The sequence below is a fragment of the Lepidochelys kempii genome, chromosome 9, assembly GCF_965140285.1.
Source record: "Lepidochelys kempii isolate rLepKem1 chromosome 9, rLepKem1.hap1, whole genome shotgun sequence".
NCBI classification, from domain to species: Eukaryota; Metazoa; Chordata; order Testudines; family Cheloniidae; genus Lepidochelys; species Lepidochelys kempii.
The window spans coordinates 97,999,153-98,026,850 of record NC_136388.1 but is presented as its reverse complement, the minus strand read 5'-3'; the positions used below and the strand labels follow the sequence as shown (position 1 = coordinate 98,026,850).

The window sequence follows — 27,698 nt, the reverse complement described above, 5'->3', positions numbered from 1 at the left end:
GATGGAGGCAACGGAGCAGGGAAGGATATAATGAACTGAGACACGTTGTTCTGTTTTATATAGGTTTTTATATCACACTCATTTCCAGTCGTGCATTGAGCAAAATGATTAATATCTGTTTCTTATTATTTGTTCTCTCATACTTTCCCCAGGATGAGAAGAGTGTGAAGTGGAATGTCTTGTTTTTGTGGGTGTTTTTTTTTTTTTAATGTACATGCGGCAATGTATTTATGATAGGGAAGACAAAGTCAAAGCAATGTGCCTTGAACTTGGAGTGGAAGGTTGTGAGGTTTGTGATGGTCCTTCATTTCTCGGGGAGTTCATTCCATAGTCTTGGACTGGCCCTCGAGAAAGTTTTGTTTCCCACACAGACAAGCTTTACCCTTACAGTGGAGAATTCCATGGTGCCAGAGGACAGGAATTGTTCACCAGAATTTTCATACCAGAGATCATTCAGATAGCTTTGGCCCAGGTCATTGAGCAACTTGAAGATAAGGACCGAGACCTGAACTTGATTGGATATTCTATGGGAAGCCAGCATTAAGAGAGGAGGACAGGTTTGATGTGCTCATGGTAGCCTGTGTTGCTGAGGAGATGTACTGCAGGGTTCTATTCTAGTTGGAGTTTCCTAAGTGATGTAGGCTTCATGCCCAGGTATATCGCATTGCTGTAGTCCAGCTGAGAAGTGACAAAGGCGTGAATAAATGAGGCCAGGTCACTATCTGCCAGCATGGAATGGTGTCTCCTAGCCAACTGGAGTTGGTAGAAAGTATTACTACTGAATGCTGCTATGTGAGAGCTTAGTGTCAGTAAAGAATCCAGGAGCACTCCTAAACTGTGGACTAAATTGCCCAACTGTGCGTGCATCCTCAACCAAAGGGGACTGCAACATGGCTGCAAGACTCTTCAAAATGCTTTCCTTTGTCCACCACTTCTGTCTGGCTGGGGTTCAACTATCTGAAGCTGAACCCGAGCTTCATCCACAAGCTGATCTCATCCAAGCACTGGGACATCTTGGTGGTATTGATCTAGTCATACGTGGTGAAGGATAAGTAGAGTTCTGTGTCATCGGCATATTGCTGGCTCTGGAGTCCGTGGTGTCTGAACTGTTCAGCTAACGGCTGTACATAGATGTTGGAAAGGGTGCGAGAGAGAATTGAGTCTTGTCGGATTCCAGAAGCGAGGGGTCTGGTTGTGGACGTATAGTTTCTCAGCAATACTCACTGGGTGCGTCCTCCCAGCTTCCCACATGTTAACACTGGATCTAGACAAGCCCACAGTCAGGATTCTATGTTATCAGTAGAGCAGGTTCAAATATCTTCAATGAAGTTTTGATTAAATGTGTTGGTTTTGACAAGATTTAGAGCAAGCCTACCAGTGAGTGACTCCATAGCACAGTGATTAGGGCCCTGCCCTGGGATGTGGAAGACCCAGGTTCAAGTTCCTGCCTGATCTAGAGTGATTTGGGATGGGAAAAACTCTGCTCTGATTCAAACATGAACTTGCATCAGGCTAGTACCCTAGCCATGAGGCTGGGCTCTTGTCTGACATGACCTGAACCCGGAAAACCTCCCTGAATCGAAAAACTCAGGGTTCAGTCTGAAAACAGATATTCTGTCACAATTTCATTTTTGTGAAAATGTTGGAAAGGTTTTTGTTTTCGTTCCACATTGGAACGCCAAACAAATTTTGAAACCTTGAAAATTGCTGCTGAACGGGATTGTCTTGCTGATGCTGCTGGTTACTGAGTAATTTTCATGTACAGCATCTCGTTTAGATAATCTTTTGGTGTAAGTATGAAAAAGCTAAGTCAGTAGGGGAGTTTCCTGTACGTAAGCCCTGCAAGAGTTCCAGACTGGGTCTTAGTCTGCTTATTGACCTCTCCAGCTGGGACATGCCTTTTCCAAGGGGATCGCATCTCTTTCCAAATCCATTAACCAAAGGATAACAAAGCATGGCCTCCCGTTTCAATGAAGGGTCTGGTCCCGCACGCCTTCTGCACCCAAAATGTTCAGTGACTTCGAAAGGAATTCCAGGTGCACTAGGAATGCAGTATCACCTCCGAAATAAGAAAAGGAGGACTTGTGGCACCTTAGAGACTAACCAATTTATTTGAGCATGAGCTTTCGTGAGCTACAGCTCACTTCACCTCCGAAATGTTTCATAGCTTTGTGACTCAAGCAGGGCTGGACTCCGGGAAACAAGGCATGAACCTCAGCTCAGTTTGTGCAGATGCCCATGGGGCAGGATTATAAACTGGCTGCTTGGGAGACACAGTGATTGCTGTATTGGATCAGACCAGGGGTCAGTATTGTCCACTGATGATGGCCGGTGCCACCTGTTCAGAGGAAGAAATGCTGTTGGCAGTGGAGGCAGTAATGGGATAAACCACCCATGGAGAAAGAACAGAAGACCACAAAAACAGCCACACTGGGTCAGACCAATGGTCCATCCAGCCCAGTGTCCTGTCTTCCGACAGTGGCCAATACCAGGTGCTTCAGAGGGAATAAACAGAAGAGATATAACCCTGGATGTTCCTGTTGTCCATTTAGATGTCGAATCCTCCTTTAAAATCCACCAAGGGTCTTGGCTGCAGTGATATATTGTGACAGTGAGTTCCACAGGTTAATTGTCCATTGTGTGAAAAAGCAATTCCTTGTAGTAGTTTTGAGTGTGTCAGCTGCTAGTTTAATTTAATTTTCCCCTTCTTCTTGAATTGTCAGGAAACGTTCCCCATCTACCAGAGAGATAATGGAGGGTATCTGTGCAAAGGCAGCCTTGGTTATAAGACTGGCATCATGCCCCAGGCAAGGGGAGTTTTCTGTTCATCATCTTGTTTTATTTTGACCTCTCATCAGCCAGTAATCCTTGAGAAAAGCCCATTGCTGACTACATATGTCTTTCATTCCTGCTGAGTTATTCCACTGTCTTACAAGTTAAAATACACATTTTTGACCCTACAGAAGGTTAAATTTCAACTAATCTATGGTATGAAAAACGTTGGTATTTCAAACACTCGTATTTTATGTGTGTGTGGCAAATGCTTTTCTCAGCAATGATAATTTGGGCCTTGAACCATCAATCATCACAACTAATGCATGTTCTCTAACAAGCTAGGAGGAACTCTGTTAAATCTTGACTGTGTGGGTTAGCAGACTATGCAAAAGTCCCCTGCTTTTTTGGAGAATAATAGTAAAATGAAAAGGGCTTGGAAAATGGAAATGCTACTCTGAGGAGTGTGTTTTGACAGTATGGCAATGTTTCAGTTTCCTTTTACTAGATGAACAAACATCCCTCCAGGGAAACATAGGCCCTGATCCTTCAATGGTCCCCTGAGTCCCAGCCCTAGCAACAGGCCCCTCTGCCATCCTTTTGATTGTCAGAAGGCCCATGACTCTGTGGCACTGAAAAAGCTTTTTCAAAAGACAAATGAAACACTAAGTTCCCTGCACCCTGCCACCCAGCAAAATGAGATCCACAAAGGGAAGCTTTCACAAAAGTGAATGTGACAAATGTATTTTTGTAGCCCAACTTGGGTGAAAGTAGAAAACAAGCAGAATAAATAGCAAAAAGCAAATGTCGATGTTTTCTGATTTAATGATCAAAGGTGGTGTCAGTAACATGGGTAAGGAGATTTGTTTAAACAGACACAATCTTTTTTAACCTGATACTGTTCCTTTTAATGAGCTAAGTATACCATTTGAAATAATATCTCCTCTTTTCAGAGTTTTGTTTATGCTGTGCTCTCTTGAGTCTGGATTTGTTCATTCCCTACAGGCTTCTTATTTAAACAACACATATTTCTCTGTACTGGAAACTCTGAATACAAATCCAAGGATGAAACATAATGCAACTGAACCATCAGTAAAAGCTTTAGTGTATGTTTGGATGGGCAGCGGAGGCTGATGGCTGAGTCAGGTGAATGCTCCTCAGAGAGGGAATATGCTGTTTGTTTGCACTGCATCTTCTTGCAAAACGGGGCTAGGAAAATAAGTACTTGGGAATAGCAGAAAATTAATGTATTCCAGTTCTAATGGGACCGAGGGGTTTGACTCCTACTGTAACTGAATTAGCTAAATGGTCCCCAGCGTTACGGACAATGTGCCTGGGCTACGTTGCTGAATAACCAACCTAGAATCACACAGCCTGGGCACAGATGGCGAGACGGTGTCTGTTAAATACATGGAAGCTGTTTAACGATATTTAATGCCTGTTGCAGCATCCCTGGCAGACACGAACCATCTAAAACACCAGCACGGCCCGTGCCTATTCTGTGGCAAGCAGGTACCCAGCAGCGGCCAGAGAGCGGGAAGGGCTTCAAGGCTGGCTAACTCCCCTGATCTGGCAGGGTGAGGGGTCGGCCAGGCCCGACTGCCCCTTTCCTTGCCTTGGGGGAGCATCTAGGCCCCCTAGGCAAGGAGCAGGGCCCCGCTGTGTCAGGTGCTGTACAGAGGAAGACCTAGCTTGCTTTCCTGGTGCCACTGCTCCTGGACGCTGCTCTGGCTACCCCCACTTTAAACCTGGGAGGAGGCCCCTGCTCCACGCACCCAGCAGCCTGGGCCCTCTCTCTAGGGGGTGCCCTCCTTGCTCCCGGGGCCCTGCCCCCTCCCCTCCCTTGCAGCCTGGGCTCCCCTCCGCGGCCAGGGGCAGCCTGCTCAGAGCAGCCCCCTCCTTAGCCCGGAGGGTCACCGGGCTGCCCCGCGCCCATTGCAAAGCCCCGGGGCCCCCCGCGCGCGCGGCCCCCGCCCGCCCCCTGCACGCGCGCGCGCGCCCGCCCGCCCCACCCCGCGGCTCTCCCCGGACGCCCGGCTCCCGCGGCTCGCGCTCACTCCAGCCGCGCCCTCCTGCAGCCGCGTCGCTCCCGAGCCCCGCCGCCGGCCCGCACGAAGGTGCGCGAGTCTCTCGCTCTCTAGCATCGCTGCGGGAGCTGGGCGGGGGGCTGCCCGCAGCATCCCTGCTGGGCAGAACGGGTCCTGGGGGCTGGGCGAGGGCGCCCTGGTTGCGAGCGGGGGGCTGGCTGGGGGGGCTCGCTGGGGAGGGGGGAGTTTCGCCGCCCGGGCTGGCTTGTGTCAAGCGCACCGGGCGAGCAACTCCGCTCCAGCGGGAATCGCCGGGGAGAGCGGCGCCGCGGGTCTTTGTGCCGGCTGGGTTTCGGCAGCCGAGCGTCCAGGCGTTTGCTTCTCTTCTGCCTCCTCTTTTTTTGGTCTGCTAGCTCGGGGCAGCCTCTTGCCAGGCGGCAGCTTTGCGAGCCAAGAGCACGGGTTTTCGGGTGTCGGTGGCGCCTGTTCTTTATTTGACAGTAAATTGCGGGTTTAGCAAGTATTTCACCCTGCTGCTGTGCAGCAATGCTTTGCATCTGGGGCTGGCTTCCTTCGTTCCTGTAGGAAGGGGGCAAAAGGGTGGTTGACTTGCCTGAAACGTCTGATAATAGGTGTGGGGGGGGGAACCCCAAACCCACTGTTTTTTCAGGGATCATATGATTATTAGGTTTCAGAGTAGCAGCCCTGTTAGTCTGTATCCGCAAAAAGAAAAGGAGGACTTGGGGCACCTTAGAGACTAACCAATTTATTTGAGCATAAGCTGTAGCTCACGAAAGCTCATGCTCAAATAAATTGGTTAGTCTCTAAGGTGCCACAAGTACTGCTTTTCTTTTTATGATTATTAGGTCTCAGAGTAGCAGCCGTGTTAGTCTGTATCCGCAAAAAGAACAGGAGGACTTGTGGCATCTTAGAGACTAACACATTTATTTGAGATACAGCCCACTTCATCGGATGCATAGAATGGAACATAGAGTAAGAAGATATATATATATACACACACACACACATCTACCTTTTCATGTTCTCTGTATGTATATACATATCTTCTTACTCTGTGTTCCATTCTATGCACCCGATGAAGTGAGCTGTAGCCCACGAAAGCTTATGCTCAAATAAATGTGTTAGTCTCTAAGGTGCCACAAGTCCTCCTCTTCTTTTTATGATTATTAGGTTTTTTTAAATACGGGGTGATGCAGCCTGGTGAAACCTGGAAGTAAGCTGTGAAAACTAGACCTGGTTATATATGACTATATAATTGCAATGCTAATGCAGGTAATAATTTTAAAAAGTCAGTCAATGTCTGTTGTACCCCCCTTCCTGCTCCCCACATTATGGCATTAGATACTTACCCAGTCCTGCTAATTCGAAACATGTTCATGGCTTTGATCCTGCAAACACACTTGAGAATAACTTTACACTTAGGCAGTGTAGTCCTAGTTGTATTGGTCCCCGGATATTAGAGAGACAAGGTTTGTCATCTTGACTTCAAAGGGATTACTCACATGAGTAAAATTATTCACAGATGTATTTGCAGGATTGGGACCTCTATTTCCAGTCTTTAGTAAGCAGGCAAAAGGTGTGTTAATGAATATGATTTCTGTCTTGTTCACATTTTATGGCTGCAGCATCATGTTTTGCTTAGGAGTGCAAGTATGAGTTTGTTTGCCATCTAGAAATTGATCTTGCGGTCATGTGAATATATAACCAACTTAATTTTAATTAATTAAACTGTAGACTGTAACAAGAATATTAACAAATCAGACTAAAACGGTTTGTTCGCCGATCTATTTTTTTATCTTCATTCTGAAAAGTCCTTACGAAGAGATGGATTTGTACTCTACAGCAGAGGAAATTGATTAAATTGTTAAACCGTGATATGTGCAAACCACCTCAGAGTAAATAGATGATACATGTAACCAAATATGGCTTCGGAATTTATAACTTCTACCTTGTTTTTTTAAAGAAGCGAGACAACAGCCTTTTCCCCCCAAGTGCTGCATTCTTGAATGCAGCCCAATTTCTAATTTCTGCTCAAGAACTTTGGTCAATAAAAATTCAATCTTGTGCGATAACTGCTAGAAAAATGCAGGAAGGCATTTCTACACTAACATCATACATGCAAAAATAAAAAGCCAGAGGAACCAAAGAATGACTTGCTCAGTTCTTAGCATGAATCTGTGTAGGCTTATGTGCCAACTCTGGGCTTGACGGTGCAGTCCATTTCTTAGCCACACTACCAGTGTCTTCCCTGGGAGATTTGGCTGAACAAGGACTATTGGATTGGGCTCTTTACGTGTTTCTTAACACAAGTGCTACTTTTGCAGTGAATTATGGCAATCCTCCATATATGCTGGTGCAAATCTGCCTCTGTGTGTAAATATTGGCAATTGTCCAAAAAAGGGATGATGTGTGAGGTTTTCAAGCTCTTGAAAATAAACACACGAAAGCTTATGCTCAAATAAATTTGTTAGTCTGTAAGGTGCCACAAGTACTCCTTTTCTTTTTGCGAATACAGACTAACACGGCTGCTACTCTAAAACACTAAAATCTGTCACTTCTTTTGGAAACTGTGTCTTAATTAAATCATACCCACCTATATTATCCAGCTGTATGGCATGAACAAGCTCAGTAGACATGTCATTAGGGGTAGCACTGAACAGCTGGATACTATAGTAATAGACCTGCCTGGGACTAATGCTGATCTGAATTTTAGGACAGTACTTTATAAATTGTCATGTATCTGTTTTGAGGTAGTGCTGACCCTCCAAGCCACATCGCACTAGGGACTGTACAAAGCTATAACAAATGTACACTTTTTAAAAACTCCCTCTCTCACCCAGAAACTAATGTTTCGGGCTCCGAATGCTTACATTACAAGGGGCTTATTCCATTTTAGGGTGTACAGCTCCCATCACTGTTTCTGTGTTACATGTGAATTGCCGAGAAACTTGTGTCCTATAGAAAGGACTTCAGGGTTCTGAAGGCTGTGGACACCCTTCCCCTGAAGTAACTCAGAAACAATCATTACAGGTACTGCTAATGTGCTGTGTTTGTATTGTGCCGACTGACTTGGGGTGCTGATCTGGGACTGTGGATTCTAGACTGTACTGTGATACAGATCTCTAATGCTGCAGGCTGGATATGGTATTGAAGCCTAGATTATACCCTCCCATCAGCAATAACTTAGGCTACTGATGCACTTTTAGGCTGGGATTTTCAAAGGTGTTTCCATGGGATTTAGGCACTTCATTCCCCTTAAATTCCTTTGAAAATTCCAGCCTTAATCACTTGGGTTATATTCCTTTGCTGAAGTTTTAATATCCTGGGTGGTAAATTATTCTCTCAGCACTTTCCACTAGAGCCCTGCAACAGAACTAGGATTCCACGGGTCCCACAGGACCCACTGCCATAATAGCAGAAGAGGATAAAATGTACTTTATTGCGGTTGGGATTGAGTGGGGAAAAAACCAACAGACTGGCAATTTGCAAGAAAACACTAAATCTCTTGTCAGTTTGTCATAAATAGAATTGCAGCAACGTAAATCAAGTTTTTCTTTTTTTTTTAAATAAAGTTTTTAATACTTAAATTTAAGCGAGGAATACAAAGAGATTTGATGTCTATTGTAGCAGGACTTAAAGTATTTTTTACATGGTTTAAGCAAGATTTGTTTTATTCTTTTAGTGGTAAAAATTGTGTCTGAATTTTGTAAATGTGTGCATATAAACCAACTTTTTTTAAAAAATAGCATAGGGGAATCTGTCTCTCTTGTGGGATCTAAGGTTTTTACAGGTGGAAGTGAGATAAAAACGCAAGGAACAATGCAGGCGCAGGTGGGAGTGGGTATTGTGCAGTGGAATTAAAAAAATAGTCCTGCAAACGGCTCTACTTTCCACTCTCATAGTGATGGACACACACTGAGCTTCCAACACAGGTGCTATTACCATGCACATTTTATATGTGGGGAAACTGAGGCATAGACCACATAGTGAGTCCATTTCAGAGCTGGCATTAAATGAGACCATGTTGCCTCTTACAGCAAGTTGAGCCTAACTGAACTGACTAGACAGTATGTAGCTGGAATCAGGGTGGATCCACGGCTCTGGACCCTATGTGCCACAGGAGTTCTAGGGAACAGCATTTGTATCATGCCAGGATATTGAAAAGTTACCATGTGGCATCCTGCTGAGGTGCAAACATTGCAGCATCGTCCCCTGTCCTTGTTTAAGGTGACCTGGAGTTAGTGCGTTGGCGTCTTTGAAAACATACCTCTTATCCCCCCGTACTTCTAGCCCATAGTCTTCTCTAGAGCTACTGTACTTGTGTATAGCACTTAAAAGCAGTGATGTTTTGTGTAACTCTATGCTGTATTTATGTAACTTTTGGATACATGGCAGCATTTTTGTTTGCAAAGGTAATGGAAGTACTTTTGTTATTGTAAACCTTACCAAATTAGGGCTTGTGATTTTGCAAAAGGAGACATTTTACGCTTTACAAACAAAACCGTTGAGTTCATGTTATTGATGTGTTACGTCTAGTTATAAAAGAAGGGGCTGGAGAAACCACAACAGAAATGCCCAAGTTCAGTCGCTCCCGTTCTGATTTTGGCAGAGTGACTGTGGGAGGAAGAAACACCTCATGTTTCATTTAGATTACTTTGATTTGGAAAGGAATTTTAACCAGATGTCTCTTGAGATACCAGGATTCTGAAGGATTAAATGTTCAGATAAAATGCATGTTTCCATTTTCACCGCATACTTCTGGAGGGCGGTGCCATATTTTAGCCTTGATCCAGCTGTCCCTGCTTCCACAGCATTTCATCTGAAGCCAGTAGATACTTTGCACAAATAAGGGCTGTTACACCTCTACCCACATATATACCGAAATCACGTCATTTCTGGACCAATAAAAGCATGATATGATTTCACCTGGAGTCAGATCTCTCAAAAGTCGCCTTGCAATTGGGGGTGTGATTTTGTGGGAGGAAAGATTTCCTAGTGGTTAGAGTGCTACTCTAGGGCTTGGGAGACCTGAGTACAAGTTCCTATTCCACCAAAGACTTTCTGAGAGACTTTGGGCAAGGCATGTATCTTCTCTGGGCCCTCAGCCCCCGATAATAGCACTTCCCTACCTCACAGGGTAGTGGTGAGCATAAATTAAAGATTGTGAGGTGTTCAGGTGCTGTGGGGATAAGGGCCAGATAAGTACCTAAGATAGGTAGGTTCTGCAAAGCTTTGAATGCCCCCAACTGCTGTTGCCTTTGAAGAAACATAGAGGTGCCCGGCAGGTTTGGACTGCAGATTCCCTAAGGCCCTGAGCCTGCAAAGACTTATGCATGTACTTAACTTTACACCCAGTGTGTTGTCTCATTAAGCAGGTGCTTAAGACTTGCATGATTGGGGCCTAAACTTGCCAGGCTAGTGAGAATAAGCTGTTCACCAGAAAACTTTGGGGGAAAAGACCCTCTAGATTCTCACTTGGCAAAGCTCACCAACTTCCTGGCACTCACCCATAAGGTTCAGTGTGAAAAGCAAACCTGGAAGCTGCCACTGTTTATGGACTAATGTTTGGCGAGTCAGATACTTTTTTGAGGACAGCCAAGTGTTTACTTTCCTTTACCTTGGAAGTTTATCCCATGAGCTAATTGAAGTTACAGGACTTTTCCTATTGATAGAAATTCATTTTCACATCCAGGGCCCTGTTCTGCAACCCCTGCATGTGGAGAGCTCCTGTTGAATTTAACTATTTGAGGGATCAGGCCCTAGTTGGGAAGTGAATGACACAATTGTGCTTTCCAATTATTTTCTCCTCCCATGGGCTATTTTGAAGCACTGAATGATTTTGCTACATTGCACTTTCCCATAATGTAAATCAATCCATCTATATTCCTTAAAGAGAAATCAAGCCCACCCCAACTGCTTCACATTAAAATCAACTTCCTGACCCAGTCTCCTTCGTCCTCCACATACACCCCCAGTTGTGTATATGCTGCTTTGTTATTGTAGGGTTGCTGATTGTTTTGAGGCAGTGGGCATTGATTAAAAAAACAATACAGCAAGACGTTAAATGACCCCAGAACAACACAAACATAAAGAATGAAGGGCCCAGTCCTGGGCACTGCAAATGCCATTGCAGTCAATTTCTTCAAAAGGAGTTGCGGGGGCTCAGTACCACTTTGGGGGTGTGCAGCTCCTTGCTGATTTAGCACTTTAATGGCCTTTTGCAGATCCATAAGATAAAGCTATGAGAAATATTGGCCCTAACTAGCTGGATTGCTAAGATGGTGAAAAAGGGTTTACATGAGAAGAGAGGCTGTGTGCAAAGCTCCTCATCTGCAGCTTGTTTTTGCTTCCCACTTAGTGAATGTTTTTCCCCTTCTGCAGACTCCACTTGTCTAGCTCATTGGCCTTTGAAGCTATATCTGACCCAGTGTTTAATTTGTAATGAAAGAAGTGCCAGGGCTCAAGCAGGTTTTTTTTTTTACTTTCTAACTGATGTGGCAAGCCCAGAGGTGCTGGGCTATGGACTGCCAAGCGCCAGAGCTATGAGCTGCCTTGAGGTGCTGGGGCTCAGCCCTGGCAAAAATTGAACGGATCTGACTGCAGCCCTCCCCTTGCAGTGGAAAGCATGCTGCAAACGCAAAACAAGCCATTGGCTTGGAAGTGGGGAAGCAGACATGCAAGTAACATTCATGGGAGGTTGTGAAAGGCAGCAGTAAATAAGGGCTGGTGACAAGGTTTGATAGAAACAAGATATGGAATATAGTAGGGACTTGAAACAAAGCGTGAGGTGGAAACAATGGAATCATAGAAGATCAGGGTTGGAAGAGACCTCAGGAGGTCACCTAGTCCAATCCGCTGCTCAGAGCAAGACCAATACCAACTAAATCATCCCAGCCAGGGCTTTGTCAAGCCAGGCCTTAAAAACCTCTAAGGATGGAGATTCCACCACCTCCCTAGGTAACCCAGTCCAGTGCTTCACCACCCTCCTAGTGAAGTAGTGTTTCCTAATATCCAACCTAGACCTCCCCCACTGCAACTTGAGCCCATTACTCCTTGTTCTGTCATCTGCCACCACTGAGAACAGCCGAGCTCCATCCTCTTTGGAAGCCCCCTTCAGGTAGTTGAAGGCTGCTGTCAAATCCCCCCTCACGCTTCTCTTCGGCAGACTAAATAACCCTGGTTCCCTCAGCCTCTCCTCGTAAGTCATGTGCCCCAGCCCCCTGATCATCCAAAATCAAAAGGTGGGAAAAAGGAATCAAGGAGCAGGGAAAACCAACAAACAAGAAAGATAGACTGTGAGAGTGAACAAAGGTACAAGAGAAACTGGTAGTAGGAGCCATGTTTAATCACAGCGTGTGTGACTAACATAGCTTCAGCATGAGACTATCATGGTGTAAGGGCACATCTCTGCTACTACTTGGCAGTGCCTTTATCAGCTGGTTATGGCTGACTCTACACGTGGTACATCCACACGCGGCTAGGCTATGACGAGCTGGTTAGAAATGGTGCCGAACTGGTAGTGAAGGCTTTAACCTGACTGTCTTGAGCTGATTGGGGTCCTAGAGATGCAACCTCCCTAAAGAATCTCTAGCACCGCTTTATAGCATAACTCTCCCCTGGGGGGAGGGGAGGGGAGAGATGGAAAGAGTATAATTGTCCATGCTGGTGAGGGAAAGCGTGCCAGACAAAATGAAGGGTAAAAGAAAATCCTTGGCGTTCAACAGGACTAGAGAAAGAGGGTTAGATGGAGCATTTGCCTTTTAAGATGACCAGTCACTTTTCTAAAGCATCATCTCCACTCATGTTTAGGGAAGTCCCTCCACCCCCACCGTCTGAGTACCAGTTCAGCCCTCTGGGTTAGAAGACATGGTGGTAAAAACACCTGAGTCCTGTCTACACTACGCCCCCAACAGTGGAGCTGCATTAGGGATAGTGCACTGGGGAGCTGGGGGAGAGGACTTCCTAAAAATGCTAGCAGTTGCAGTCCTAGGGACCTAGGCTCATCTCTGGCTCTTGTCACAGAGTTGGGAGTGCTCTGCTAGTCTGGTGCGGGTGTCTGTCCCCATTGCAAAGCCGCATAGGGTATGTTTGCATTGCAGCTGGGAGAGGTGATTCCCAGCACGGGCACACTGACTCAGGCTAGCTCTGCGCAAGCTAGTGTGCTAAAAATCACAGTGTGGTTATTGCTACTCAGGCTTGCTGCTCGAGTCCAAACCCCTTCTCCCCCGCAACTGCAGTGTAAACATGCCCATATATTTTGGTATTGTGAGCACCATAGCCCTGCTCATACTGCCCTCTAAAAAATAGAAGGCGTGGAAATTTCAGCCCCTCTGTTCAAAGCCTGTCTTGGGTGTATCGTTTCTTATGGGAAACTTTATCAGCCGGCAAGTGCTCGAAGGATGGATGTTTCATGCTTCTTGTTGAAGTAGGTCACAAATGATCGTTTGAAGCACCGAAGAAAAAGACCCAAGCAATATCAGAGATGCGTGAGTGTGCATTGCTGGGTGTGTTCAGAGACAATAGAGCCAATTCTGCAATACCAGAGCAGGGGGTGTGGATGTGGTGGGGATGGGGGGAAGAGATGGGACTGTTTGTTTAGTTTCTTATCAGTGATATTTATGTTGCCATCTTCCTTAGACACATCCTGTCAGCGCTTAACAGTTCTCACCAGAAGTTTGGTTTGTTTCACTTCTAAAAATATCTTCAAAGACTTTGTTTTGCATTGCTGCTGCACTATTAAAGCAAAAAGCCACAGCTAGATGCATTCTCTTGGGGTCAGGGCTACCCATTGATTCCAAAGGGAGTGTGCTAGACAGGGTGGATTTGATTTAAATCACTAGTCGGAAGACTCAATTTAATCATGGTTTTCTACATAAAAATGCATTCTTGTTGGTTGTTATAACCTTAATAAATATTCTTCACAACTCAGAGATGGATGTAGGTTTCATTTTTAGAAGGTACACACTATACATTTTTAAACAGTGATTTATTTTGAAAACTCTTCAGATTAGTTTTACAGCTATATCAGAAAATGAATGATTGTTTGGTTATTTCATTTACCGAAGGTAATTGAAGCAGATATTTATGAAGTCATTGGGAGGTGAACTGTCTCCAATTCAACAGATTAATCATTAGTGTTTGGAGGATTTTCTTGCCATGCTGTATTAGGAGAACATCACCAGACAGACATTTACATTGTTTTATTTAACTAAAACAACAACGTTAAGTATTCTGGATTTTTTTTCTTCCACAGCAAACATAATATTTTAACAAAAAAGCATATGTCCCTCGCTTCTCACATTTATCTCCAGACTTCTTCTCCTTGTTCAGATCTATTCCGCCCCCAACAATCTTCTATTCATTGAACTTTTTGAAACTTTGCACTTTTAGAGAGAGGTAAGGGAGTGACTCTGTGTACACAAATTTGCAGAGGGACAATAGGGTTGAGGTTTGTTATTTCTCAACTCTATCTATTATTTATTTATTTTAGAGTACTTGTGGCACCTTAGAGACTAACCAATTTATTTGAGCATAAGCTTTCGTGAGCTACAGCTCACTTCATCAGATGCATACTGTGGAAAGTATAGAAGATCTTTTTATACACACAAAGCGTGAAAAAATGGGTGTTTACCACTACAAAAGGTTTTCTCTCCCCCCACCCCACTCTCCTGCTGGTAATAGCTTATCTAAAGTGATCACTCTCCTTACAATGTGTATGATAATCAAGTTGGGCCACATTGTAAGGAGAGTGATCACTTTAGATAAGCTATTACCAGCAGAAGAGGTGGGGTGGAGGGAGAGAAAACCTTTTGTAGTGGTAAACACCCATTTTTTCACGCTTTGTGTGTATAAAAAGATCTTCTATACTTTCCACAGTATGCATCCGATGAAGTGAGCTGTAGCATTTATCTGCTGATGGGCAAACAGTCTGTCCTGATGAATTCAAATCCAGTTCAGAAAATCAAAATGTGAGCTCAAATTTAGTGTGGGATTAAAAGACAATCAGATATTGATGCATACGTCTCAGCCTGCCGGGCCCAATGCAGAACACAACATGTGACAAAGATCAAAAACACAGCTCACCAAAATATTCATGCAGGAAACTTATCATGCTGTGTGCTTCATCCCTTTTTAGGGTGTATAGATCTCTCTTGTCCATGAGTCTTTATTTCTAATGTAAATGGTTTCATCAGTAGAAGCAAGGAGACAGCAAACTGGCATGGAACCTAAGGAAATTTACATAAGAATGGCCATCCTGGGTCAGAGCAAAGGTCCATCTAGCCCAGTATCCTGTCTTCCGATAGTGAATAATGCCAGGTGCCCCAGAGGGAATGGACAGAACAGGTGATCCATTCCCTGTTGCTCATTCCCAGCTTCTGGCAAACAGAGGCTGGGGACCCCATCCCTGCCCATCCTGGCCAATAGCCATTGATGGACCTATTCTCCATGAATTTATCTAGTTCCTTTTTGAACCCTCTTATAGTCTTGGCCTTCACAACATCCTCTGGCAAGGAGTTCCACAGGTTGACTGTGCGTTGTGTGAAGAACTTTGGGACAAAGCAGAGAGGCACTTGAGAGGCATGTGCTGGTGTTTAATGGCACATTTGCACAATAAATACTTTACAAACAGGTTAATTGTGGACAGGGTGAACTGCAAAGCTAAAATGCGACTGAAATCAGTCCTGACTTCTGCACTCAACCTTCGCCGCTGACATGGCAGAGCAGGGCCCATAGGAGCATGTTTTAGCTGATTTTTTTTTTTTTAAGTATTTTTCTCATTTTGTAAAACCCTTCTGGTTCACCTCAAAGTATCACAGTGTGCATCATTTTGTGACATCACATAATACCATGGCTCTAATGATATAGTGACTGGCATCTCTGATACCTAGACTGATGCATTCTGGGACAGGAAGTACCAAAGGGATTTAATGAAAAAAACGAATGTAAAAGTTCTGTCTGTGCTGAAATGTTCCCGTGGTCTAGCTGGGGGTGGGGTGGGAGGGAGGAAGAGAGGGAGGGGAGCATTCAGCACAGAAATCTAGATACACTCCATTTTCATGGGAGCTTTGTTGTTTTCCTTAAATAAGAGAAGTGGCTTGGTTGATGCATGGATTTGTTTGCATCACACTGGAGTTTAAATAGCAGAGAATGCTAGCCAGTTGCTGTTAAGTGTTTGTTTTGCGGCACAATTGTCTGGGCAGAAGCTAGAAACCACTCAACAGAGCCCCAACGCCTACCTCAAAAACAGTGTGCTGGCGGTGCCTTGCTGCCCTCCAGAAGGGAGATGTAGCTAGCAGGGCAGTGAAACCCATCCCTGTCTGCCCCGTCCCTCCCCTGCATGGTGCTTGCTGATTGGCTACCAAGCTGAGATCTGGCTTTGGAACCTTCCCCAGTACTCTGATTTGGGAATGATCAATCTTTGGGTGCTTCCAGCAGTCTCAGGCCAACCCCCCACTTCCTACCAGGGGTAGCCATAGAAAGCACCAACACTTAGGGTAGCTTATCCATGGATGAAGGGAGATTGGAGTAGGAGGGAAGAATTAATGAGTTTCCTTTAAAGAAAAGCCCAAAGTTGTGGGAACCATTCAAACTTGGCAGGATTATCAGCAGTCACTGTTTGTTTAACTTGGGACTGGCTGTCCCTGTCAACTAGTACACTGTCAGCCGCTTTCTTTATGTTTTTTACATGAAAAATCAGATAAAATTTGATAAGGACAAATGCAAAGTACTCCACTTAGGAAGGAGCAATCAGTGGCACACATACAAAATGGGAAATGACTGTCTAGGAAGGAGTACTACAGAAAGGGATCTGGGGGTCAGAGTAAATCACAAGCTAAATATGAGTCAACACTGCAGTGTAACACTGTTGCAAAAAAAGCAAACATCATTCTGGAGTGTTGTAAGCAAGACACTAGAAATAATTCTTCTTCTCTGCTCTGCACTGATTAGTCCTCAAGTGGAGTATTGTGTCCAGTTCTGGATGCCACATTTCAGGAAGGATGTGGACAAACTGGAGAAAGTCCAGAGGAGAGCAACAAAAATGATTAAAGGTCTAGAAAAGAGGCCCTATGAGGGAAGTTTGAAAAAATTGGGTTTGTTTAGTCTGGAGAAGAGAAGACTGGGGGGGGACGGGGACATTATAACAGTTTTCAAGTACCTAAAAGGTTTTTACAAGGAGGAGGGAAAGAAATGTTCGTGTTATCTTCTGAGGATAAGATAAGAAGCCATAGGACAAGGGCTTAAATTGCAGCAAGGGCGGATTAGGTTGAACGTTAGGAAAAACGTCCTGTCAGGGTGGTTAAGCGCTGGAATAAATTGCCTAGGGAGGTTGTGGAATCTCCATCATTGGAGATTTCTAAGAGCAGGTTAGACAAACACCTGCCAGAGATTGTCTAGATCAGGGGTGGGCAAACTTTTTGGCCTGAGGGCCAAATCAGAGTTGCGAAACAGTGTGGAGGGCCGGGTAGGGAAGGCTGTGCCTCCCCAAACATCCTGGGTCCCGCCCCCTATCTGCCCCCTCCCACTTCCCAACCCCTGACTGCCCCCCTCAGAACCTCCGACCCATCCAACCCCCCCTGCTCCTTGTCCCCTGACCGCCCTCTCCCGGGACCCCCCACCCCTAACTCCCCCTGGGACCCCACATCCTATCCAACCACCCCTGCTCCTTGTCCCCTGACTGCCTTGAATCCTATCCACACCCCAGCCCCCTGACAGGCCCCCTGGGACTCCCCGACCCATCCATCCCTCCCCCACTCCTCCCCTGACTGCCCCCTTCCAGGGCCCCCATCCCTAACTGCCCCCCCAGGACCCCACTCCCATCCAACCCTCCCTGCTCCCTGTCTCCTGACCGTGCCCCTCCGCCCCATGCAACTGACCCCTGACTGCCCCCCAGGACCTCCTGCCCTCCCCCCCATCCCCTTACTCTTACCAGGCTGCTCAGAGCAGCAGGACTGGCTTATTGGAAAGCCTGGGAGGTGGGCGGGCGCAAGCCATGCTACCCGTGCTGCGGCGTAGCTGCGGGAGACGGGGGACAGCGGGGGAGGGGCCAGGGGCTAGCCTCCCCAGCCAGGTGCTCAGGAGCCGGGCAGGACAGTCCGGCCATAGTTTGCCCACCCCTGGTCTAGATAATACTTCGTCCTGCCATGAGTGCACGGGACTGGACTAGGTGACCTCTTGAGGTCCCTTCCAGTCCTACAGTTCTGTGATTCTGTAACCATTAGTGCAAAGACTAAGCATGACTCACTTTTGGGCCTGACCTGGCAGCCTTAGCACTCATTATCTTTCCAGCCTTTTGGCAGCTTGCTATGACTTCTCTTTTGTACCTTCTTTTCTGCATCTTCCTGTTTAAATCTGTTTCATTTTGATCTCTGTTTCTGTCTCTCTCTCCTTTGTGCAGTACTTCAGCTCACTGCTTGTGTTTGCCCTCTCTGTAGCTAGCGTTTTATATGGCATCCTGAAGGTACCTAGAGTGCCTTGCAAACACAACACTGATATATGATTATACACAGCTATCACTTCTTCCCTCACGGAAGTGCAGCCACCTCTGGAGTGGAACACAGTTGCTATGTAGTAGTCAGATACCTCCTCTAATTCCACCAGTCAGTACTGGTAGGGTCCAGTGAAATATTTTATTTGCAGAGATCTAGTCTTTTACTCCTAGTGTATTGAGACTTCTGCGCAATCATCATCTCCTGTTTCAAGTCTGCTGATTTGTTCCGAATTGCGGAATATCAGTACAGTTCCTTTGTTTGCTAGATTTTCCACCCCCTTCATATCTATATTTTAAACAAGTACATAAACATATAAATAATTGTAACAATCTTGGACGTTTCCTAGGAGGTTTTATATATCAAAGCTGACACTGTGAAATAATTCAACTCTCCTTACTCAGATCATGCCAAGCTCATAGGTGGCCAAACAGATCACAGAGAGCTAAACCAGCACCATCACATTCCTGTGTCCACCTTCGCTCACATCCAAGGCCCTGGGTCCTTGGGAGAAGGTTGGACCTAACTTCTGTGGCATTTGTAGCAGCAGAATGGAAATCCTGCGGCAGCTTCATTTACTTTAAAAAAAAAAAGAAAAAAAAAAGGAAAAAGTTGCAGTGAAAATGAACAGCTGTCAGTGCAGCAGCCCCTTGTGCTAGTTATTTGGGTGTTTTTGAATCTCCCACACATTTTCAGTGCTCAGTGTCTGCAGATCTTTGTACTGACAATGCATGATTGTGTTGTGTAGATGTTGCCAAGGGTGAAGCGATAGGTTTGGCAGCTCAGTAGCACACAGTTAGAGTTTTTGGGACTTGGGGAGGCATGAGAAGCAGTTTGCGGTTGTTCCCATTAGCTGTATATTCCTGCTGAAGTTAAGTGTTGACATTTCTATTGTAATCTTTAGGTTTTAGAGTTAACACCATGTTGAGATGAATGAGGCCGTTCATGGTTCTTATTGATAATGATTCTGATTCAGGAAAACATCACTGCATTGGTTTACCTTTGCTTCTGGTTTCAAGGTTACTGAACAATTATTGTCTATTGCTTTGCCTAGTATTGTGGGAGGCTCTTGAGCCTGCTTCTCCTTACCTTTGCACCAGTTTAAATAATGAGTAACTCCATAGTGGTCACTGGGGTTACACCAATATAAAACCAGTGTAGGTGGCAGGTCTGGAAATTAGAATTCCGGTCTCTTGACTTTTAGGTCTGGCCCCAATTCAGCCAAGTATTTAAGCACATCAGTGGCACTTAAGCATATGCCTAAGTGCTTTGCTGAATAAGTGTTTTTTTGAATACCTTACCCGGGGCCGGAGGTAAAGGAAACAACACCTTTTCTTCAATTTCAAAAGAAAAGAATGGTCTCTCAGTTTAAAAATGCACATTGGAGTGATTCATTTGGCAGGATCTTTTAGAACTTTAGACTTCCAGATAGAGCTGGTCAGAAAATATTTTTCTGTCCTGCAAATATTTTGATGAGAAAAAAATAATTTTTATTAGAAATTCTCTATAAAACTTTTCAGGTTTTGGTTTGAAAACTGAATGCTTTTGTGGATCCTGAAAGCCTAAAAGCTCGGGCAAGTTGGGTAAAATGATTTGGTTTTACTGAAGATGTTTATCTGACCAGCCAAAGATTTTTAGTTTGCCGAAAACTGATTTATTTATTTTTTGTGGTGGAAAAACCTGATTTTTTTTTAAATTGAAAATGGACATTTCCCACAGAAATTTCCTTTTGATGGAAAAGCCATTTTTGTTGAAAAAATATTTTGAATTAGAAATTCATCCCGTTCTACTTCTGGGACAGGGCAAAATGGACACATTTCTTTTGACTCTTTTTTGAATGCCACGCGTTGGAGACTATAATATGCTAAATACACTGGAGTAAGTCAATTGATTCTCCTCCCCCACTCCCCAGTGGTGTTACTGCTGATGTATTTTTGGAGAAGTCATGCAACTGATCTGTGCCATAATTTCTCCACCTGTAAAATGGGTATGATATTTATTTCCTACTTTGTGGGGCATTAGGGTCTGTAAAGAGTTTTGAGATCCCTGAGTAAAAAGTGCTTAATAGTGCTTATTAAAATATCATGAAACTTACTAGAGGAGGATTCTATCCCTTCCAGTTCTGTTTATCTGGGATGAGGCAGCGTAGCAGTATGGATTTCATGGCGTATATGAACTAAAGCCATGTCTTGCACCTGTTTTTCGGCTGCTGCATATCACAGACGGTGTTGTGCCACATCCTTGAACTCATGGTTGCCTTAGATCTGCAATACCAATATGTTCCATCGCCATAGAAATTACTGTAAACACGGTCTTAGGCTGTGCAATTTATTAGGCTAGGTCAGTGCTATAATGTGGTGAAACGTTCTGTGTATTTTTCTACCCGTTAAGACAAACAACTAATATATCTATTACAAACCGGGAGTCATTTGTTTTGGTAACCGGGTTGATTGAAACCTGAAATAGGCGATGAACTCATCTCTCTAACAATACAGTGTGCTTGAGACAGTGCGGCCAGACAACAAGAAAGCCGGTCCCTCGCCAGCAGTAACGCACTACGATAACCAGACATTCGAAGAGCTATGCAGGCCATGGTGCTACCTCACTTTGGCATAGCAGTTAGAACTGCAGAACAGAGCAAGAGTTGTTGCCCAGTGCCTGCCCCAAGGAATTAGCATTATCAGTGGCAAATGGGAATAGTTGTGGTTCCGCAAGTGACTTTGCTTGGCTCAGAATTTTTTCAGTATTGAGAGAAACCAGAGATTCACAGGATGAAGACCCTCTTAGTTCACAGTCTGACTCATGGAAATGCAAAAGTGGTGAATTGCACTCGGCCGAGTATTGTTCCCCCTAGTCCGGTGCCTGGGGACAGCCCCCAGCCTGGCCCTGCCACTGTTGCCGGTGCGGCTCCTGCTTGAGCAACGACAGGGCCGGGTACTGCTTGGTCAGGGCCAGTGCTGCCCCCAGCAGCTTCACTCGAAACAAGCAATTATCCAAGCAAAGGCTGGGAGGGAAGGAGGGAGGTGCCCTGCTTCCACTGGCTGGACAAAGCCCAGCTAAAATGGGTTTGAGCTGATGTTAGGTGCGTGTCTTGTAATGGTCAACTAGCTTTTTTCCCTCCTCCCTTCCCTGCCAGCTCTCTATCTTCCCCTCTCTCCACATACCTGTGCCAGACTGCCTTGCCTTTGCTGCCCCTTTCCATCCTTCCCACCCCCTGGTGTTTATACAGTTCATTATGGGGTGAGCGGGACAGCCGGCTGCATGGAGCCCATGTTCATGAGAGTGTCTGAAGGCTGTGTGTGTGTGGTGGTGGGGGACGGGGAAGGGGTGAGGAGTGCTTCCACATGGTCTCCCATCCCCCTGGCATTGTCAGCTCCTGTTAGTCACTCCCACACCCCTTGGTGGGTGGGACACAGAGGGGAATATTTGGTTCAAAGCTAGCATTAGCCCGTGATTCTTGCTTTCTCCCCAGGTGACCTCTCAAGTCTGAGGCTTGGTCTACACTACACCCTTGAACAACCTAGTTATAGTGTATAGCGACAGCGCTGTGTCGGCAGGAGGGCATCTCCCCTCGACATTGCTTCTGCCTCTTGGGGAGGTGGAGGACCTGTGCTCACGGGAGAAGCTCTCCCGTTGGTGGAGAGAGCGGCTTCACTAAGCACTACCGCTGCCCTGCTGCAGCACTGTGAGTGCAGACCAGCCCCTCTCTCTGAACTCTGACCCCCATCCCCAGTCCCGCTAGAGCATAGCGCCTACCCCTGAGACGCACCCGCTGGCAGACTCCGCCTCGCGAGGGGTGGATTTCAGGCAGAAGTATGTTTTCAGGCTTACTCGAACTGTAAACTCATCCGAACTGGCACATGCCGGTAGAAACAGGACCAGGCCAATGAGCAGCAGGGGAAAATGGGAATTTAAATAGCTATAGATGGTTAGCACACATCTTCGTCGGGAGCAGCACAACAGCAGGGCGTGGGGAGGGGAAGGCATCTGCCCTTCATCGAACCATCCAGCATCTACAGTGAAGGACCGAGGAGCCATTTTAAAAATGCCCTTAACTGGGTGCATGTGCAGACGGAATCCTTCCTGCACTGTCAGAGATCACTTACAGGATGGGTGAGGTTCTGCCATCCCTGTCAGGCCTGGGCCTGGCCAGTGTCTCGCCTCAAATTCTGACCTAGAGCTGCGGTTTCCAAAGTCACGATCATCCTGCTCACTGGAATACGTTGTCCTAGGAGGTAGTCATTGCCTTCGCATGTTGCTTGCACAATAAGCAATGCACAAAATATGAACAGATTTAAAAGTCTTCTTCAGGCATAGCTGAGCCCCTTGGCAGCCACCTAGAGCAAGGAAGCAGCATGAAGCGAGCAAAAGGTTGCAGGGCAGGGCATTGATGAGGGCAGATACCAGTTCACAAGGGATAGCTCCTGTGAATAGAACAGGAGGACTTGTGGCACCTTAGAGACTAACCAATTTATTTGAGCCTGAGCTTTCGTGAGCTACAGCTCACTTCATCGCATGCATTCAGTGAATAGACCTGCAGGGAACACTAGGTGTCACTAACAGCTACAGTAGTGAGGGGAAGGAGAAAACTCTGCTTGAGTTCACTTGTGCTGAGAGACCCAGAGCCCTGCCTTCTGCTCTGCCTACCAGAGCCAGCCCCACTCTGTCCCAGTTCTGCAGGAAAGCTGCTTTCATTGGGGTGCCACTTGCTCAGCCTGAGCTCAAGAAGAGCAAAGCGGACAGACTTAGAGGGTCCCTCTGCGGGGAAGGGAGTGAGGTGCTGCTCATCCCTCCCCGTTGGGCTGATGTGGGGAGAAAGATGTAAGGGGCTCAGGTTTTCTCAGAGGTGATGTTGGGGAGGGAGAGAAAGAGAAGCTGCTGGAGGAGTGGTCCGTGCCTTTGTTGCCCTCCCCACTTGGTTTTGGCACCCCACTCCCATGTGTGCTGCTATTGTGTGCTCTGTTGTAAAGAGCACCGCAATGCATCACAATACATGACTTCACTGGCAGTTGTCCCAGTGAATTAGACCACAGGACATTTGTCAGAGGGCTCATTAATGCATTCCACCGAACTCCTGGAGACAGAGTTACCCAGTGATATAAAACACGCAACAATGATCATTGGTGCAACTGTGGACAAAATCTGGACACTTAAAACAGACGTCAAGGAATGTACACTCTGTCTATAAATAAAATGACTTATTTGGATAAACTGCCTACCTCCTGCAAACTCTCTCAGCAATACCAGGGGGGCAAAGATGGTTTCTATAGAAAGTGTGTCATTTCTGTTGTGCTTTTGGAAGTGTCGGTCTTTTATTACAGTTCATAAACATAATGCTCATACCTTGGAATTCCTCCAGCTGGCTGTCTTCTACGATGAACCATTTGGCAAAATGAGCAACATAATCCAGTACAATAACCCACCGGTTAACAAACTCCATGATGGAGTTCTGTACCCAAAGACCTAAACAGTGATTGTCCAATGCACAGTAAAAGTTATGTGAAATGAACATAAGCTTGAAGTCTGTCAATATCGTGTATTATAAAACATGTTTAGGTTAGCAAATTATTTTCATGCAAGGATTATAATTAATGATATGATCGTCAACAAAAATGTTTGCTAGCCTGTGCGTATCACCCTTTTATATCTGATGAGCTGGGATGAAGTTTTGGAAGATATTTTCTTTAAAAGGCATAATAAAATAACAGCTCGTTCTGTGTCTTTTCATGAGTTCCTGAAGCATCCTGGTGAATAACACACATTGGGGATTGTCTGAAATCTCACTCTTCTTTCCTGTTGTTCTGTGGATGCCTTCCAGAGCTAGATCTTCTGAGCTCTCCTTCAGTAGGGTTGGAGCGTCTTTTTTATTGTTTTAAGTTAGGTTATTTATTTCACGTCTGTTTTAACTTTTTGCCTGTTTCCTTTGGCTCTTGCCTGGAGGTAGCAGGGCTGTTTTGTCACACCCAGCTGACTCTTAACAGATTGATTTGGACAGTAGTTCGAGAGCTTGCTGCAGTTGTGTTTAATGAGTTTGTGTTGTTTCCCTAATGTCCCTCTCCGGTCTGTGCCTGCTCTTTGTCCCTGAATTTACTACCCTGCTGCTCTCCATTCCAGTGACTTTTTTGTCATGTTACCATTTTAGGCCTGTCCCAGCCCTGCAGAACGGGTTTAACGCAGTCTCATTGACCTGAGTGGGATCACTCACATGCATAAAGTCAAGTATGTTCTCCAGTGCTTTGGTAGCTCAGGGATCATGTGTAAGTAATTGCTACCATTCCTGCCTGGCCTTTTCTCCAGAAGCCTCTCCACACCCTGTGGTTGTCCTGTGTCTTGTCTCCGCGTGGTTTGTGAAAGCGCCGGGGGGATTGCTGGCAGTGAGTAATGAGAATAATGTGTGTGAATGAGATGCTCTGTCCAAAACATATGTTGACTGGTGACAGCAGAGGCTGCTTAAGACAATCTGCTTCCATAGGCCTAACCTCGGTGGGCCGCCCCCTCCTATCCAGGGGGCAGGGACAGCTGGGGTGTGGGGTAGGATTTGCGGAAGAAAGAGGAGCAGAAAGACAAGAGCAAGGGGCAGATGGCGGGCAGGGGGTGCCACTTCTGTGGTCGCCAGCCACCCCAGGGGACCCTTGTCCTCAGGCTTGTCCAGGGAGAGGCCGTTGGTCGCTAGGTTGTGGGCTGGGACTCCCACTGGGCCAGGACCTCCAGAGTGCGCCCTGCACATATGAACAGTTCCGTCATGTAGGCGCTGGGTTTGTAACATTTTTGGTGGGGCCTAGGGGTCAGAGGCTGAAAGGAGCCCCTAAAGTATGATCCCCACTGACTGGCTCAAGCTGTGGCGCTAAACCTGGCTACAGCCCTGGTCTGGGTGGGTAAGTGACCCCCCCTGCCTCTCAGCATCTGGTATAAAGATGGATAGGACCTAAGTGACTCTTTTAAATCAGCACCCATATTTCAATGGAACACCTCAGGTAGACAAGAGAGACGCCCTGTGGCTTCCTTCTCTCCTCCCCCGGGTCAGTTCCCTCTTTGGGGTGACAGAGTGGCAAAGACAGCAGTGTGTTCCTCCATTAACAGGCTTCCCTGGAAGGACTCCCCTGAGCAGCATGTGCTCGGACTTGCAGCATGGGGTTCCATCTCTCCCCTAGTTGGGCTTTGCCCTCCTCATCCCGAGCAAACCCCTCTGGGTGTCAATCTTAGAGGCTGGGTGGGAGATCCCTAATATGAGGCTAGGAGAAGGGGACATACTGTATATGGTTGGAACAATGGTGGGATTATATAGAGGACTGGAAATTGGACACCAGGTGGGGATGGGGAGAGACCAGGACACAAGGGACGGATGGGGTAGGGTTCAAGACACGTGGGGGGGGACAAATAGGGTGGGAGGACTAAGACATGCGGGGGCTAGGAAAACAGGGGGAAGATGGGACAGGACACTAGAGAGGGAAGCTGTGGCACTGAGGGAGGCAGGACCCCAGGGCAGATAGGGTAGCAAGCAGGACACGGTCGGGCTAGGAGGACTGGGGAAGAGACAGACCTGGGGCAGATGAGGTGGGAGATAGATGGGGGGTAGGACCACATGTGGCAGACGGGCTAGGACATAGGAGGGAAATGGGGGTAGGAACCCAGGGGGCAGGGTCAGCTGGGGTGGGGTAGGATTTGGGGAAGAAAGAGGAGCAGGAAGACTAGGGCAAGGGGCAGATGGCGGGCAGGGGGTGCCACTTCCGTGGTCGCCAGCCACCCCAGGGGACCCTTGTCCTCACACTTGTCCAGGGAGAGGCCACTAGTGGCTAGGTTGTGGGCTCCCACTGGGCCGGCACCTCCAGCTGCATGGTCCATGCGGAGGCCTCTGCAGGAGTGTGAGTGCACACGAGAGTATGCACTGTGCGCACCTTGCTGACACGCACTGAGTTTGTCAATACACTTTGACCTAGACCCGTTTCAAAGAGAACTCGTTCGAAGCACATGAAGGACCGACTAATGCGCACAGGGTACACATGGACAATTAGTGCGCGCCATGGCAGGCTACCACGGGGAACATCACACTCTACGAATCTTACTAACCGAGACAGCTGCCTGGCTTGCATATGCCTAGAGCGGCCTCTGGATGACTGGCTAGTTCGCTATTTTAGCTCTTCTGAATGGAGGAGTCCATGGCCCTCGAGAGCTCAGAGCTGAGCACTGGCTTCGCTATTTGAAGGAGACAATCCTGTTATGTGCTTCTCCTCTGGAAACTGAGCCCCACGCACAGGGTGAAGACAGAAGAACTGGGTCCCTGGGATGGATGGTAGGTGTGCTTCACCCAGTGCACACAAAAGGTCAGATTTTTCTTCACTGTTTGCCCAGGTGTTATTCTCCTCTGACTTGACGGAAGCCCATGTGTGTGATCTGTGAGTGCTGAGATTTGCATTTTGGGGGCTGGGAGGGGAGGGCTGGAGCCAAGGGAGTTGCAAACTTTGCTTCATCTCCTTCCAAGAAAATGCTGACAGTCTCACTACGGCTGTAGGAACATCAGTGGGTTTCCTGGGCCTCGCAGTTTTAATGTGGTGGGCAGGGATGTCGCCCGTAGTTTTTGGGTGGCAGCTGGAGGGGTTTTTAATAGAAAGATGAAGAATGAAATGTTCTGAAAAAAATGCTCTAAAATAAAATTTGAGCTAAAATTATTACTCGGGGTCAGAGTGTAGCAAAGGCACGTTTCAGCACCTGGAGTCAAACGTGTGAAACGTTGGTTTGTTGTGTTAACATTTTCAGCTACAAAGAAGGGAAAATAATTCTCTCATTTTGTAATCCAGATTAGGGTAATGCTTTAATCTTATGGGGCAAATTAAATATAGCAACGTGAAAAACTCTGGCCCTCTATGGAGCCGTTGCCATCTATGCCATGGTTTATCTAACACAGATCTAGGTACAATTTCCAAAACCGCTTAACTGCTGCAGCAATTTAAATCCTCATTTCAAAAGTGATTAAGTGTTTAGGAGCCTAAATCTTACTGAAAGATGGGCTCCTAAGAATGTAAGTCTGTTTCGAAAATGGCTCCTAAATCACTTGGACACTTTTGAAAGTGTAACCCCTTTTTTCTACTAAAAGTTCAGATGCATTTTTAACACCATTATTGGAAATTTAAACTTCAGCATTTCCCTCACTTGACATTGTCCTGTACCCTTGGGCAAACCATACACAAGATGTCTCATTAGATCGCTTCAGAAAGCATGAATCAAGCCAAGATATTTTCCTGACCTTACATGTACATTTAGCTTCACTTACCTAACTTTATTATTTTGCTTCTGCATTTGCTTTTACCACATGTAAGGAAAGGGCAAATATGTTTTTATATGCTAGAGAAATAGTAACACAAATACACATGCCAACTGGATAGGGTGACCAGAC

The 27,698-nt window shown here is 46.2% G+C and overlaps 1 protein-coding gene across 2 annotated transcripts in view; it reads left to right on the top strand.

Annotated features, from left to right (window-relative positions):
* Positions 1 to 27,698, top strand: part of FHL1 (four and a half LIM domains 1) — an 87,245-nt gene that overhangs the window by 17,647 nt on the left and 41,900 nt on the right. Inside the window, exon 1 of one of the 2 annotated variants that reach the window (XM_073358466.1) lies at positions 4,811 to 4,889. The exons of the other annotated variant lie outside the window; for it this stretch is intronic. The gene's annotated coding sequence lies outside the window, so the exon portion shown is untranslated. Of the gene's footprint in view, positions 1 to 4,810; positions 4,890 to 27,698 lie in introns of those variants that run through there. 2 annotated transcript variants of the gene reach the window in all.